Source organism: Triturus cristatus, chromosome 5_2 (genome assembly GCF_964204655.1).
Source record: "Triturus cristatus chromosome 5_2, aTriCri1.1, whole genome shotgun sequence".
NCBI classification, from domain to species: domain Eukaryota; kingdom Metazoa; phylum Chordata; class Amphibia; order Caudata; family Salamandridae; genus Triturus; species Triturus cristatus.
Window position 1 is genome coordinate 984,607,578 of NC_140588.1, and position 13,209 is coordinate 984,620,786.

A 13,209-nucleotide genomic window follows, 5' to 3' on the forward strand; every position below is an offset into this window, starting at 1 on the left:
TAAGATACTTTTGCTCATACTGAAAATTGTATTGTAGCATTTTGCTTAGCTTAAATTATATGTTTCGAGGCATATGTGCTGTAGATACACATGCTTCGAATAATCCGGCCATCAAGTGTTGGCTCTGGATGTTTGCAAGTTGTTTTTCTTCGACAAAGTCTTTTCCAGTCTCTTTAAGATATTGAACTGGAAGAAATGGAAGCGTCCGCCGCGGAAGATGAAGATCCCTTCTGCATCCAGGACTCTGATTCCGAACTGGAGTCCCAGGATGTGCTGTGAGTACCAAAACCCCTTTGCCCACAAAACGCCCTTCTACCAAACACAAGGCTTCTGAGCCGCCACGGCCATCCGGCCATGGTAGGCACCGAGACTTTGCTTCAAACACTCTACCCTCTGGCACGGCACCAAAAGCGCAAGTCAAGCCTTCCGGCTCGTGTCAAAACACCACACCTTTGGCCCCTAAAACTTCAGTTTCGAAGGACAAGAAGGAAAAATCAGGCTCTGTACTGAAAATTTCGGCACCGAAACAGAAGGATGCTCCTCAGAAGCTTCCTGAGCCATTTCTGAAAACTATGCAGGAAAAGCTGGGTCCAAAACAAACTAAAATGTATTTTAATTCAGACACTGGACATATTTCAGCAAAACCTGTGATACCATCATCCTTCAAAAGGAAGATTCCTCGCTCACAAGACACAGGATATAAAATTCCTTTAAAAAAAAAAGGACATGGCAACTAGCCCCCTCCACCCCATTCCTTATACCTCTCCACCATCTTCACCTGTACCTTTAGTACCAAGTTCAGACCCTCTATATATTACACCACAGGGTTGTCATCCTACAGATCCTGATACAGGGGCTGGGTATGACAATTATGGCCAACCACCACAGGATCTATGGGTTTATTATGAAATAGATCCTCCCACAAACACAGAATCAGATCTATACCCTGCAAAACCTTCACCTCCTGATGACAACACCTCATATCAGGAGTTAAGTGCCAGGGCAGCCAAATACTATGGAATCACTCTACATAAAAAATATTTTTTAGAAGAATTTTTATTTGAAACATTGGAGACTACACATAAGACAACAGAGTTGTTACCAATGTTAAAAGGCATAATGCACCATTCAGAAGACATTTTTAAAGACCCTGTACGCACAATTGTCATAGCACCCAGGGTTGATTAAAAAAAAATACAAACCCCCACATCTGACCCAATTTTTATTAGGGGCCAGCTTCCATTAGACTTTTTGGTTGTGTCAAATGCTCGTAAAAGAGCACATTCTCAAACCTCAGGAGATGCACCACCTCCAGACAAAGACTCTAAATGAATAGATGCCTCAGGCAAAAGAGTGGCTAAACAATCAGCCAATCATTGGCACACAGCCAATTCACAAGGTCTTTTGGCTAGGTATGACAGGGCCCACTGGGATAAAATGGAGGAGTTACTCCAATACCTCCCAGAGAAGCTTAGGAAAAAGGGCCAGGAACTGGTGCGGGAGAGAGAATGTATTTCCAATTCCTCCATCAGGTGTGCGCTAGACATAACATGGTTATTGCCTGGAGCTCACCAGCAATACCCCCAATATTCCACCACACATTCACAAACTCTCTCTAGAGCACCAACTGCTCAAACAAGATGCGCATGCTCGTTTAACAAAAACAGCTATAGAACCATTTCCAGTACAACACCAAGGGTTAGGGGTTTACTCGCTTTACCTCCTAATCCCCAAAAAGGATGGTTCTCTACAGCCTATCTTGGATCTCAGGCCTTTAAACCCATACATACTATCAGCAGACTTCCATATGGTCACACTTCAACCGGCGCTTCCCCTTTTACAGCAAGGCGACTATGTCAACACTGAACTTAAAGGACTCATGCTTTCATATTCCTATTCACCCAGCACATGGCAGATATCTCAGATTTGTCAATTCAAAGTACTCTCATTCGGAGTTACAACTGCACCCAGAGTATTCACCAAATGTCTAGCTGTAGTAGCAGCTCATCTAAGAAGGCAAACAAATCATGTCTTCCCATATCTAGACGATTGGCTCATCAAAGCCAACACACACCAAAAGTGTTTACAACACACTCATTACCATAAATCTTCTTCCATCAGTTGGGATTCACAGTCCATGCACAAACATCCCATCTTCAACCCTCACAGTTGCAGCCCTATCTAGGAACTATGATAAATACTCAAACAGGTTTAGCTTCTCCTAATGCAGCCAGGGTTCACAATTTTCAAACACTGCTACTACAGTTTCAAAGGAACCAGTATCTAACAGTCAGAACATTCATGCAACTCTTAGGGATGATGGCATCATACATTGCCGTGGTGCCACATGCAAGATTAAACATGCGTCCTCTACAAGAGTGCTTAGCACGTCAATGGAATCAATCACAGGGTCAGCTAACAGATCTAGTGTTGGTAGACAGCTGCACCCATCGCTCTCTGCAGTGGTGGAATACACAAAACGTATCATAATGGCGGCCCTTTATCGACCTTGTTCCACAGATCGTGCTCACAGCAGACTCATCCATCACAGGGTGGGATGCTCATCTACAACATATAACATTTCAGGGTCTCTGGGACACCATATAACAAAATCTCCATATTAACTACTTCAAGCTTCTAGCTGTTCACCTAGCGCTAAAATCATTTCCACTCACCTGATAAGGAAAGTTGTCCTAATACGGACAGACAGCATGACGGCTAATTACTATGTACAAAAACAGGGGGGACACTCCCAACATTTATCACGCCTTTCTCAGACCATTTGGCGTTGGGCAATACATTTCGAAATCCAACTGCTAGCAAAACACTTTCCAGGGACAGACAACTAATTTGCCGACCTCAGCAGGATACGGCAACAAGTTCATGAGTGGGAAATCCACATCCAAGTCCTCCTTCTTTATTTCCACAAATGGGGGTTTCCAAAAATAGATCTATTTGCAACTGCAGAGAACTCAAAATGCCCAAACTCCGCCCCCAGGTTCCCACACCCTCTATCCAAAGACAATGCACTGTGGATGAATTGCTCAGGGATATTTGCTTATGCTTTTCCACCTCTCCGTCTTTGACCATTTCTGGTTCGGAAGCTCAGGCAAACATCTCTCACTCTTATTCTAGTGGCTCCCACATGGGCTCGCCAACCATGGTTCATCACACTTCTAAAACTTTCAGTATTTCCACACAAGAAGCTTCACCCAGAACCATGGAGAAATCAGACATACAGACCCCAGGCAGCTCAACCTAGCAATTTGGGCCTGAAGTCATAGAGTTACCTATGCATCAAATAGCATGACAATTCTTAAGGAAGGAAAGAAACCTACCACTAGCATGCTATTCAGCAATGTGGAAAAGGTTTATCATATATTGTAGTAACCAGACAATTGACCCATTAGGTGCTTCAATACAACAAATCATTTGCTATCTATTGCATCTTAAACACGCAGGCCTTGCCTAACCATCCATATGTCTACACCTTGTAGCAGTGGCTGCAGATCTTCAAAACAAACAACATGTATCCCTATTCAGAGTACCAGTAATTAAAGCTTTTATGGAAGGCTTTAGGAGTGATACCACCTAAAGTTCCACCTGCTCCAGCCTGTAACCTTAATATTGTTCTAACAAGACTTATGGGTCCACCCTTTGAACCATTACACAATTTCCCACTGCAATTCCTTTCTTGTAAGGTTGATTTCTTGATTGCTATCACTTCACTAAGACGTGTCCGTGAGCTTCTGGCACTAACCTTGGAAGAACCATTCTTCCAACTCCATAAAGACAGAGTGGTTCTTCGTACTAACCCAAAGTTCCTTCCAAAGGTAGTCTCTTTTATATTAAGCAATCATTTGAGTTACCTGTTTTCTTCCCTCAACCTGGTTCTGTAGCAGAAAGCGCTCTACATACGTTAGACGTCAAAAGAGCCTTATTATATTATATCGATAGAACAGAAGATTTTAACAAAACAACTTCTTGTTGCCATTGCTCCCCCTCATAAAGTGAAACCTATCTCTAAATGTGGTATTTCTAGATGGCTGGTTAAATGTATTCAAACATGGTATATTAAAGCCAAAAGAACTTTGTCTATACCTCCTAGAGCACATTGTACTACTAAAATGGGAGAATCTATGGCTTTTTTAGGTAACATTCTCATAGCTGACATTAGTGAAGAAGCTACATGGTCTACACCACATACATTTACCAAACACTATTGTGTGGATGTATTAGTACATCAACGAGCTAATGTAGGACCCAAAGTCCTAAAAACACTTATTTAGACCACTGCAACGCCCAGCGGTTAGTTCACCTCTTTGGGAGAGTACTGCTATACAGTCTGTGCAAAGCATTTGTATCTACAGTACACATGGCTCAAACGGATTATGTTACTTACCCTGTAAGCATCTGTTATTGGCATGTAGAGCTGTAGATTCACATGTGCCCTCCCTCCTCCCAGGAGGCCTATGGTCATTGCATCTCTGTACTACACTTACATACTCCATTCTCACCCTCTTGCGGGAAAAAAATCTAACAATTGTGTTGATGCCCATGCGTATCACCAGAAGGTGTAGTCACTTTACCTCGTGATTGGAAAAAACTTCTTCAAAGAAAAACAACTTGCAAACATCCAGGCCCAACACTAGATGGCAGGAGTATGCAAAGCATGTGAATCTACAGCTCTACATGCCAAGAACCGATGCTTACAGGGTAAGTAAGATAATCCTTGTACCTAACATCAACATAAGCAAGATATGTTCAGGGATATCTTTATCAGATAGATCTTGACAACTTCTCTCCACAACTTATCAGTTGCACCAAAACCTTGGTCTTTTACTTTTGGTTACAACATTATTTCTAGGGCTCACATCATGCACAAAATCAAGAATGGTTGCACTCTTAGCAGGAGTCCTCCGCTTCCTCCCCATTCGGTCTCACACTTTACCTGCTCTACCCTACGTCCCCACTTACAGTACTTGCATCATCCTCAGGTTGTTCACCATGCCCTACACTACTGCACCCCTTGGGTCCTTTACCTGACCGGGTTACACAGGTGTAGGAAGCTGGCTTTGTATCTGGTATGCAAACTTGGTGGTTATACCATGTACAGTATTCAGGGGTTCCCCTGAAGTGTTAAGCTTAATGTAAAACCCAAAGTGCTCGATTAGTGGTCGTATGGCCGAGCAGCCATAGGCCTAACACAGAGGAGTGTAAGATATTTATTGCACAATATTGACCAATGATGGACACACAACTCAAAAAGGGAATACGCAAATTTTATAAAAATGAGCTTTGTATTTTATTTTAAGACCAAGATCTTAAGTATGTTTTTAGATAAAAGTACTTTTCATTTTCAAAAGTCGACACTTAAAATATTTTTGAAGCAATTCATTGTTAACCTAATGCAGTTTAACAGGTAAATAACACACTGAAAAATCCATCTTCAGGCCCAAAGGTCAGCAAGGGTCAGGTGAGTACCACACCCGTGCCACCAGGGGCACAGGGGCGGCCGCGTGCAGAGGTCAAAGTCAGAGTTTGGCCCACTGCTTTTCAATGGAGACTAGGGGTGCCTGGAGCCACACTGCCAGTAGGTAAGTGGAACAGTTTCAGGGGCCAAGCTTTGGGGGGTAGCCCAAACACACGGGGGACACAAAGCAGCACCAAACATACACCCCTAGCGGCACTGGGGTGGTGGAATGCAAGGTGCAAAATCAGCATTGGGCGCCCAGTGCTTTTCAGTGGAGTTCCTTCTTTTGACAGACAGGCTGCAGGCGTTGCACAAGAAGTTGCAAGAGGGAGACCACCGACAGCAGAGGTAAGTAAAGGTGTAGGGGGTCGCAGGGACACCGTCGATTCTGCTCACCGGGGCTTTGGGTGCAGGGGTGCCTTTCAGCGTCGGACTCTTCTTGCTGGAGCCGGTCGCAGTCAGGGTAAGCCTCTGGAGTCAGGTGTCGTCATGGAGGTCAGGAGCTGTCAGCCAACACTGAACTTGAGTTCAGAATCGCTGGGCAGGTTGGCCACTTAGACTCGGGCCGTGGGCATCGGGTGCAGAGTGGGCAGGAGACACGGATCCGCTTGGATCTGAAGTCCTTGCAGTAGGTTTTTTCTGGACAGAGTTGCTGTCCTCAGGAGATTAGAGTATTTTTCGAACTCCACATTCCTCCCAGGTTCACAGAAGCCTGAGACAGGCCGGTAGGGCTGGGGCCAAGGCAGTCGTCTTCAGTCTTCTCTGCAGGGATGTCTTCTCTCTTCTTCGGTCGCCGCAGATCTAGTTTCCAGGTCTGCGGGAGCCACCTAAATACTAAAGTTAGGGGCGTTTTTAGGGGAGTAGCAGGTAGGGCCAATGGGCACCTTACCTTGGGTGACTACACCCTCCTGTGGGAGGTGGCCTTGACCTAGCCTTGATTGGAGGGGCTCCCCAACTTGAAGATGGCGGGACTGAAAGGTGTGCTTCACCTCGTCTCCCCTATCTTAAGGGTGAAGTTGGCGGAGGTGGGCACACCTCCCGTTCTCCTAAGTTGTCCCTCGGTTTTCCGACCCAAAGGGAGGGTGTAAACTGGGAGCTGCCATATCTCTTTCCTGGGGAAATGGAAACCCGACACAGTCCTCATACTAGAGACTCACCTAACCCCTACATAATGTGACAAGCTCTGCAGAGACAAGGTGAGGCAGGATCATACATGCTAGTGGGTCCCCCATTCTTCCCTCCCCACACATAAACAGCAGGAGTCACAAAGGTCCCACCAAGGAAGAAAGGCATGGGTATTACTCCTTTTAAAGCACTTCCGTACAAGGTTTTCGGGCCTGGGCTGACCCAGAAGGATGCTGCGTCTTTGCCACACTCAAAATCAGGACCACAGTCCTTGTCGTAGGATCTGTATGGACCCCCACAAGATGCAAGGCGGGGGCCTTCAGCTCCCTCACACAACTCCTTACATCTTTTAACAAGGCACGAGTATTGGTGGGTGAGGATTGGAATGTTACGATCAATCCCATCATTGACAGATCTGCAGATCTGACCTGGCAGATAGCTATCTCTCCAAGAATAGATGCCTTCTCTCAGGCCTATTACATGATTTAGCTCTACTTGAACCCTGGAGCGTTCTCCATCCCTCGGAGAGAGACTACATGTTCACTTCCCATCTGCATGATTTCCGTACCGGTATAGTTGACTTCCTACTGACTCCCTCTCCCCAAACTGTCACAGAGCCTGGTAGATGCATCCATAGTTTCATGTGGAATCTCAGACCACGATCTTATCGATAGCCACATAGACTTGGGATTATTGGTCTACCCAAGGGGGCCTTGGCGCATAAATATCTCTCACTTTCAAGAGGCTGCAATCCAACCTCCGCGTGTTCCTTGCAGCAAATTCAGACACCGTTGCTTCTGCTCAAACCTTATGGGGGACAGTAAAGGCATATCTGAAAGAGACTATAGTTACAGATTCCTTACCTTAGAATTACCCCCAGGTGTCCGACTGGATCCGGAGTAATTTTTTCTTAGCAGTACCCCTGCGAGTTGGTACGTGGCGTCTGTTGACTCCTCATTCGGCGTTGTGGTTGCCAGGATGACGTTGCGCTGTGTACTTAGAAGCCACCTGTTGGAGAGTAGGGTCTGCTTTCTATGTTCACCCCCACTTTTTGCTTTTGCTTCACTGGTTTTCGACTTAGATGTGGCTATGGGCCTGCTAATCAGACCCACAGCCCAGCTGTTCTCTCTCTAAATTCATACTATGTACTTTAGGTACATAACCCAATTGGTAAGGATAACCTTATAGGTCCCTGTACAGTGTACCTTAGGTACCCAGGGCCTAGGTATACCCTAGGCCTACCAGGGGCTGCAGCATGTATTATGCCACCCCTGGCTGGCCTTCCATTATGACACAACTGGCTGATCACTCAGCTGGGGCAAGGTTGTGTAATCGCCCCTTGCTTAGGCATAGTATTCCTATGCCTACCTTATATATAGACACATGGGTAACCTATCAGTCACTCCTAAGGCAGGCCTTCACAATCCTGAAGGAAAAGTGCTTGGTAACATGTGAGATGGTGCTCTAGCATGAGCTGCGCCTGTCTGCAGCTTTCGGAACCATGTCCTTATAGCTGTTCTATGATATTGCCTACCATATACTCCTAAAGTGCCTTATAATCCTCGCGGTAATGGTAACTATGGTTTGGCTTTATTGAAACATGTTGTGTAAGGTGTCTAACACTGTGGAATACTACCCCCACACCATTTCTGGTGGTGAGGATAGTATTCCCCCCTTCTAGAGGGAGAAGACATGTTAAAATCCTACTACCCGGTTAAAGTTAACCAGAGCCCCAGCATCACAAAATGGATGCTGCTGCCACAGACACAAGTCTGACCTCCTGCTGCTGGGAGTCCTTCCAGGGAGGGAGGCTTGGACAATAGGTTTCCTACCTTGGAAGGTGCTAGCACCACCCTAGACAGGACTTAGTGTATTGGGGCAGGGAGGGATGAAAGAAACGAGACACTGCCTGGGGCACACAAGGTGTCCCATGCATAGTCCGGTTCAAACCGGTGCTGGGGCACTCCAGCCCCAGTCCTGGCGCGAAACTGGAGAAAGGGAAGGGGGTATAACCACCCCCCTCCCTGGTCCCACCCATAGGAGGGACCTAGCAGGTAAACCAGCCCCCCAGATTAGTATAAGAGTGGGAGCTGGGTCCTTAGGACTTGAACAGAAACTCTGGACCTTCGACATTCGACTACGGAAGAAGACTGAAGAATCTCCCTTGTGGCCAAGGAGTGACCACCCTGTGCAAACAGGCACCATCAAGCGACCTGCCGTTTGCTTTGCCCAAGTTCTACGAGGAACCGACAGCAGAGCCCGACCAGCGCCTTGACTCCCAGACTTCTCCGACCCTGATCCACATCCACAGCACAGCTGAGATCCGTGGAGGCGACGAAAGACGTGGGACCGGCTACCTGGGAAAATTGGCTACTAGCTTCCAGCGCAGCTTCTGAGGCATCCTCGAAGTTGTGCTCTGGGGATTGAGAAGCCCCAACCCCGAGCACCATCTGCACCGAAGATCAGCCCTCCACACTCCACGAGTTCTGCGTGGGGCCCTTTTGCATTTTCCTGCTCGACGCGTCTGTCCGGTTACTTGCCCGGTGGCTAGTAGCCTCTGTGATGACAGACTGGCCCTTGCTTCCCTGTGAAAGAGAAGCACCTCAGACCTTCCTGGTCTGCAACAGAAGCGAATCCTTCATCCTGCGTGGGTTGCGCTTGCCAAGGCTTGTTGGGTCCGAATTCGACATAGACGCCGCCAACAGCAAGAGCCTTCGTGGGGCACCTCGGCTTCTGGTTCTGGTCGTCCTCGACGCCTCCTGGTACCCGGGGCTGCTGCGACAAGCTTCTCCTCTTCACCTGCATCTTCACGACATCGCCTGGTTCCTTCCTGGCTCCTGGCTGGTGACCTAGACTCTGTCCCCTCTGCTTGCAGGTATCCGTCTTCTTGATTTCATCCTTGGAATCCACCGGACACTCTTCACTGACTGCCTGTCAGCATCTTTCTTCAGGCATCCATAGGAGTCGACGACGAAACCCGACGCAAGTTCACACCTATGCACCCACAGCCCGTGGGCTAGGTAACACGAGTACTCCGGTGCTCTCAAGGGTATTGACTATCCTAGGGTCTAGTTTCCAAGTCTCTAACTCCTAGCTCCTTCCGAAGTGTCCTAAAACTCTTTATTTCTAAACACTACTATTTCTATTGACTTTAACGCATTACGCGTGAGTGTTTCCACTCTGCACCTGAATCCCGTGGGCCTCCCACTTCCTAGCAATTGGTAGTATAGTGTAGCCCCAGCGATTCCCTAGGCCTAGGCCTATCCTGTGTTCGTGACAGTGGTTCTTATACCACTTACTTAGTATATGGTTTGCGTGGCCCCTAGGGCCTAACTGTATTACTTACGTGTGTGATTTAATGTATGCATAATTAAGACTGTGTTGTACTTACCTCGAATCTCATAAAGAGTGCTGAGGGTATTTTGACTAGAATAAATACATTCTATTTTTATATATATCTGTTGTGGTGTCCTTTCATTTGGTATTCAAGGGATTGCAAATGGTATAACAGCTGGCTTCACATGCCATACAGAGTTTAGCCTAAGACTGCTCTTGTCCATGCTACCACAGGATAGCTGGTCTATAAGGTTGACTTTACAACCAATCACCATAAGGGTTGTTTGGACTGATACAAGGTGTACACTAGAACTAGTGATGTGATATATATCAGGCCAACTTCTCACATCGCCCCCTCGGGCTGACGTCAATACTTTATTTTTCCGTGTCAGCCAGCGCAGATTCGGGGAGCGAGCGTGCCCCTGAGTCACTTTTCGACTCTTGTCAACCTCTTTTTCGAGTCTGTCGACTCCTGGTGCACGAGGGATGTCCCAATGTCAGACCAGCTTCAAGAACTTGTGACTCCTGTCACAAGCTGATGTCTGTCACGGATCCGCATTTCGTGTGTCTCTGGTGCCTGGAGCGCAGCCACAACCCGAAGTCGTGCTCAAAGTGTTGGGCTATGAACCCGAACTCTTTATGGGAGCACTCCCGAAAGCTTTTGGAGGCCCAGCAGTCGGCTCCGTGCCGCTCGAGGTCCCGGTCGAGGGACCGGACGCCGAGCCATGCCACTCGTCATTGAAGTCTTCGTACTCATCGGGTAAGTCAAAGCACAAGAAGAAGGCGAAGAACCATTGTCGCTCTTCGCCTGTTTCCTGTCCTTCGGCCGATGCGACGTGGGTCCCAGAGCGGCTTTGCTCTCCGGCTCAGCCTTCGGAGCCCGCTTCTGGGACGACTCGGCGCTTTCTGGGAGCCGGAGCGTCCCCTGCCCAGCTTCGAGCTTTCTACAAAGCGATTCACGGCATCTTTGGGCAGCCTGACTCCGACACCGCGCCTTGGGGCCCCACGTACACTGCTGGGGGCCCTGGGCCTTCGAAGCCAGCGGCTTAGACTCCGGCGCCAGAGGGTCCCGGAGGATCCAGGCCTGGATCTGGAACGATGCCGGTCGACCTCACGATACCTTCCCCAGCACCGATTCCAGTGACGACATCCCCTACGCCAGTTGTACCCCCAACCGGCGTCAACCTCAGCCTCACCCCCGACTTGGACACAGAGCCAGACCAGCATCGACCGACGCCGGTACCGGCTCCGACCTGTACTTTTGTACCACTGTTCTTTTCCGGCGTTCCTTTCCGTTCTGACTGGCAGCCATAGGAAGGTGAGGAGGACTGGGAGGGGTCTGTTGACCCTCTAGCAGACCAGTTTGAAGAGCTGGACTGGAGAGAGGAGTTGGGTGATGCCAGTGGTCTGGAAACATCTCCAGACCTTGGTATGCTTTCTCCCCCTACCGTGGCTACGGAGGAGGGAGCCTCCTACGCTGTGGTGTTGTGTAGGGAGTCTGAGACCTTTGGCCTTGAGCTTCCTACGGTGGCAGTCAGGACTAACCTCCTGACTGAGGTGGTTCAGCCGGCAGCAGCGTCTTCCGAGCCCCTGCTGCCTTTCAATGAGGCCCTCACTGACATCCTTCTGGGCACTAGGTCCAAGGCCAGCACGGGGGCTCCTGTGGACAGGATGATTGCCCATCCCCTCCGCCCTGCTCCGGGTGTTCACTTTTCCTCTCCCCACACCCTACCCCTGAGAGCTTGGTGGTCCAAGTCTCATCCTCAAAAGGAAGCACATTCCCTACAGCTCCCCAAGATAGGGAATCCAAGAAGCTGGACCATCATGGAAAGAAGACGTTTTCTTCCGCCAGCATAGGACTGCGGTTGGTGAACATCACATGTCTCTTGGGCCGTTACGCGCACACAGTGTGGGATACGGTTGTGCATGTGCTGCCACAGTGCCCGTAGGATGCCCGGATCCCGAGCTGTTGCTGAGGGTCGAGACGCAGCATTGTTCACCATCCGGTGTGGGCTGGATACCGCTGATGCGCTGGGTAGGACGGTTTCCACGTCGGTAGCCCTGAGTGGCTATGCCTGGCTGAGGACCTCTAGCTTCTCTGAGAATGTCCAATCTACTCTTTTGGACATGCCCTTTGATAGCCGTCGCCTGTTTGGTGACAAGGCGGACAATGCACTCAAGCATTTTCAAGGACTCTAGGGCTATGGCCATATCGTTGGGCCTCGCAGCAACTTCTCGCCCCATGCAGTCTGCCTTTCGTTGCTACGGAAGGGGTGCCTCACCATGTTATGCCCAGAGCCACAGGTGTGGCCGGAGACGTGGGACCCAGCGTTGTGGGTCTGGGGTCCAGACTTCGGGCCAGTCCACCAATGCCTCCCCTGCAGCAGCCTCCAACCTCTCCTAGTCCGGCCTTTTAGGGCCACCAGTTGGCAGTGGACGTCAGGATCCACCATCACCTTCCCCACTGGCACAACATCATGTCGGATAGGTGGGTTTTGCAGATAGTCCAAAGGGGCTACTCCCTCCCGTCGAGACTTCTCCTCCCTCCATGCCACCAGCATTCCATCGCATGTTGGAGGATCATTTGGCCCTTCTCCGTCAGTAGGATACGGCGCTCTTGGCTAAGGGGGCTATTGAACCCGTCCCTGTGCCAGAAGTATGTCGTGGTTGCTACTCCCACTACTTCTTGGTACCCAAGAAGGACAAACGCCTGGGTCCTGTCTTAGTCCTCAGGGACGTCAACCACTTCCTCCGGAAGGAGAAGTTCAAAATGCTAACCTTGGCTCAGGTCTGGTCTTGTCTGCTCTCAACACTGGAGACTGGATGGTAGTGTTGGACTTGCAGGACGCTTATTTTCACATCCCGATCTTGCCAGCCCACTGGCGTTACCTGCGGTTCAGGGTTGGCCACACGCATTTTCAGTTTACCGTGCTCCCCTTTGGTCTTACCAGCGCCCCTCGGGTGTTCACGAAAGTGATGGCCAGATCAGGGGTTCCAATATTCTCCTATCTCGACGACTGGCTGTTGAAGGCGGGCTCGCCCCAGGCTGTCATCTCCCTCCTCCAGACTACAGCGGGCCACCTGCATTCGCTGGGGTTCGCAGTCAACATGCTAAAGTTGCACCTGGTTCCCTCTCAGAAGCTCCTTTTCATGGAGCGGTTCTGGACACGGCGCAGTTCCGGGTATATCCTCCCGAGCAGCAAGTCCGGGATATTTGGGCTATGATACCGATGTTTCAGCCTCTATCCCGGATTTCGGTGCGAATGACCCTGACG

At 49.1% G+C, this 13,209-nt stretch overlaps 1 protein-coding gene across 2 annotated transcripts in view; it reads left to right on the forward strand.

Annotated features, from left to right (window-relative positions):
• Positions 1-13,209, forward strand: part of ATRX (ATRX chromatin remodeler) — a 1,501,634-nt gene that overhangs the window by 1,058,080 nt on the left and 430,345 nt on the right. The gene's annotated exons all lie outside the window — the stretch shown is intronic.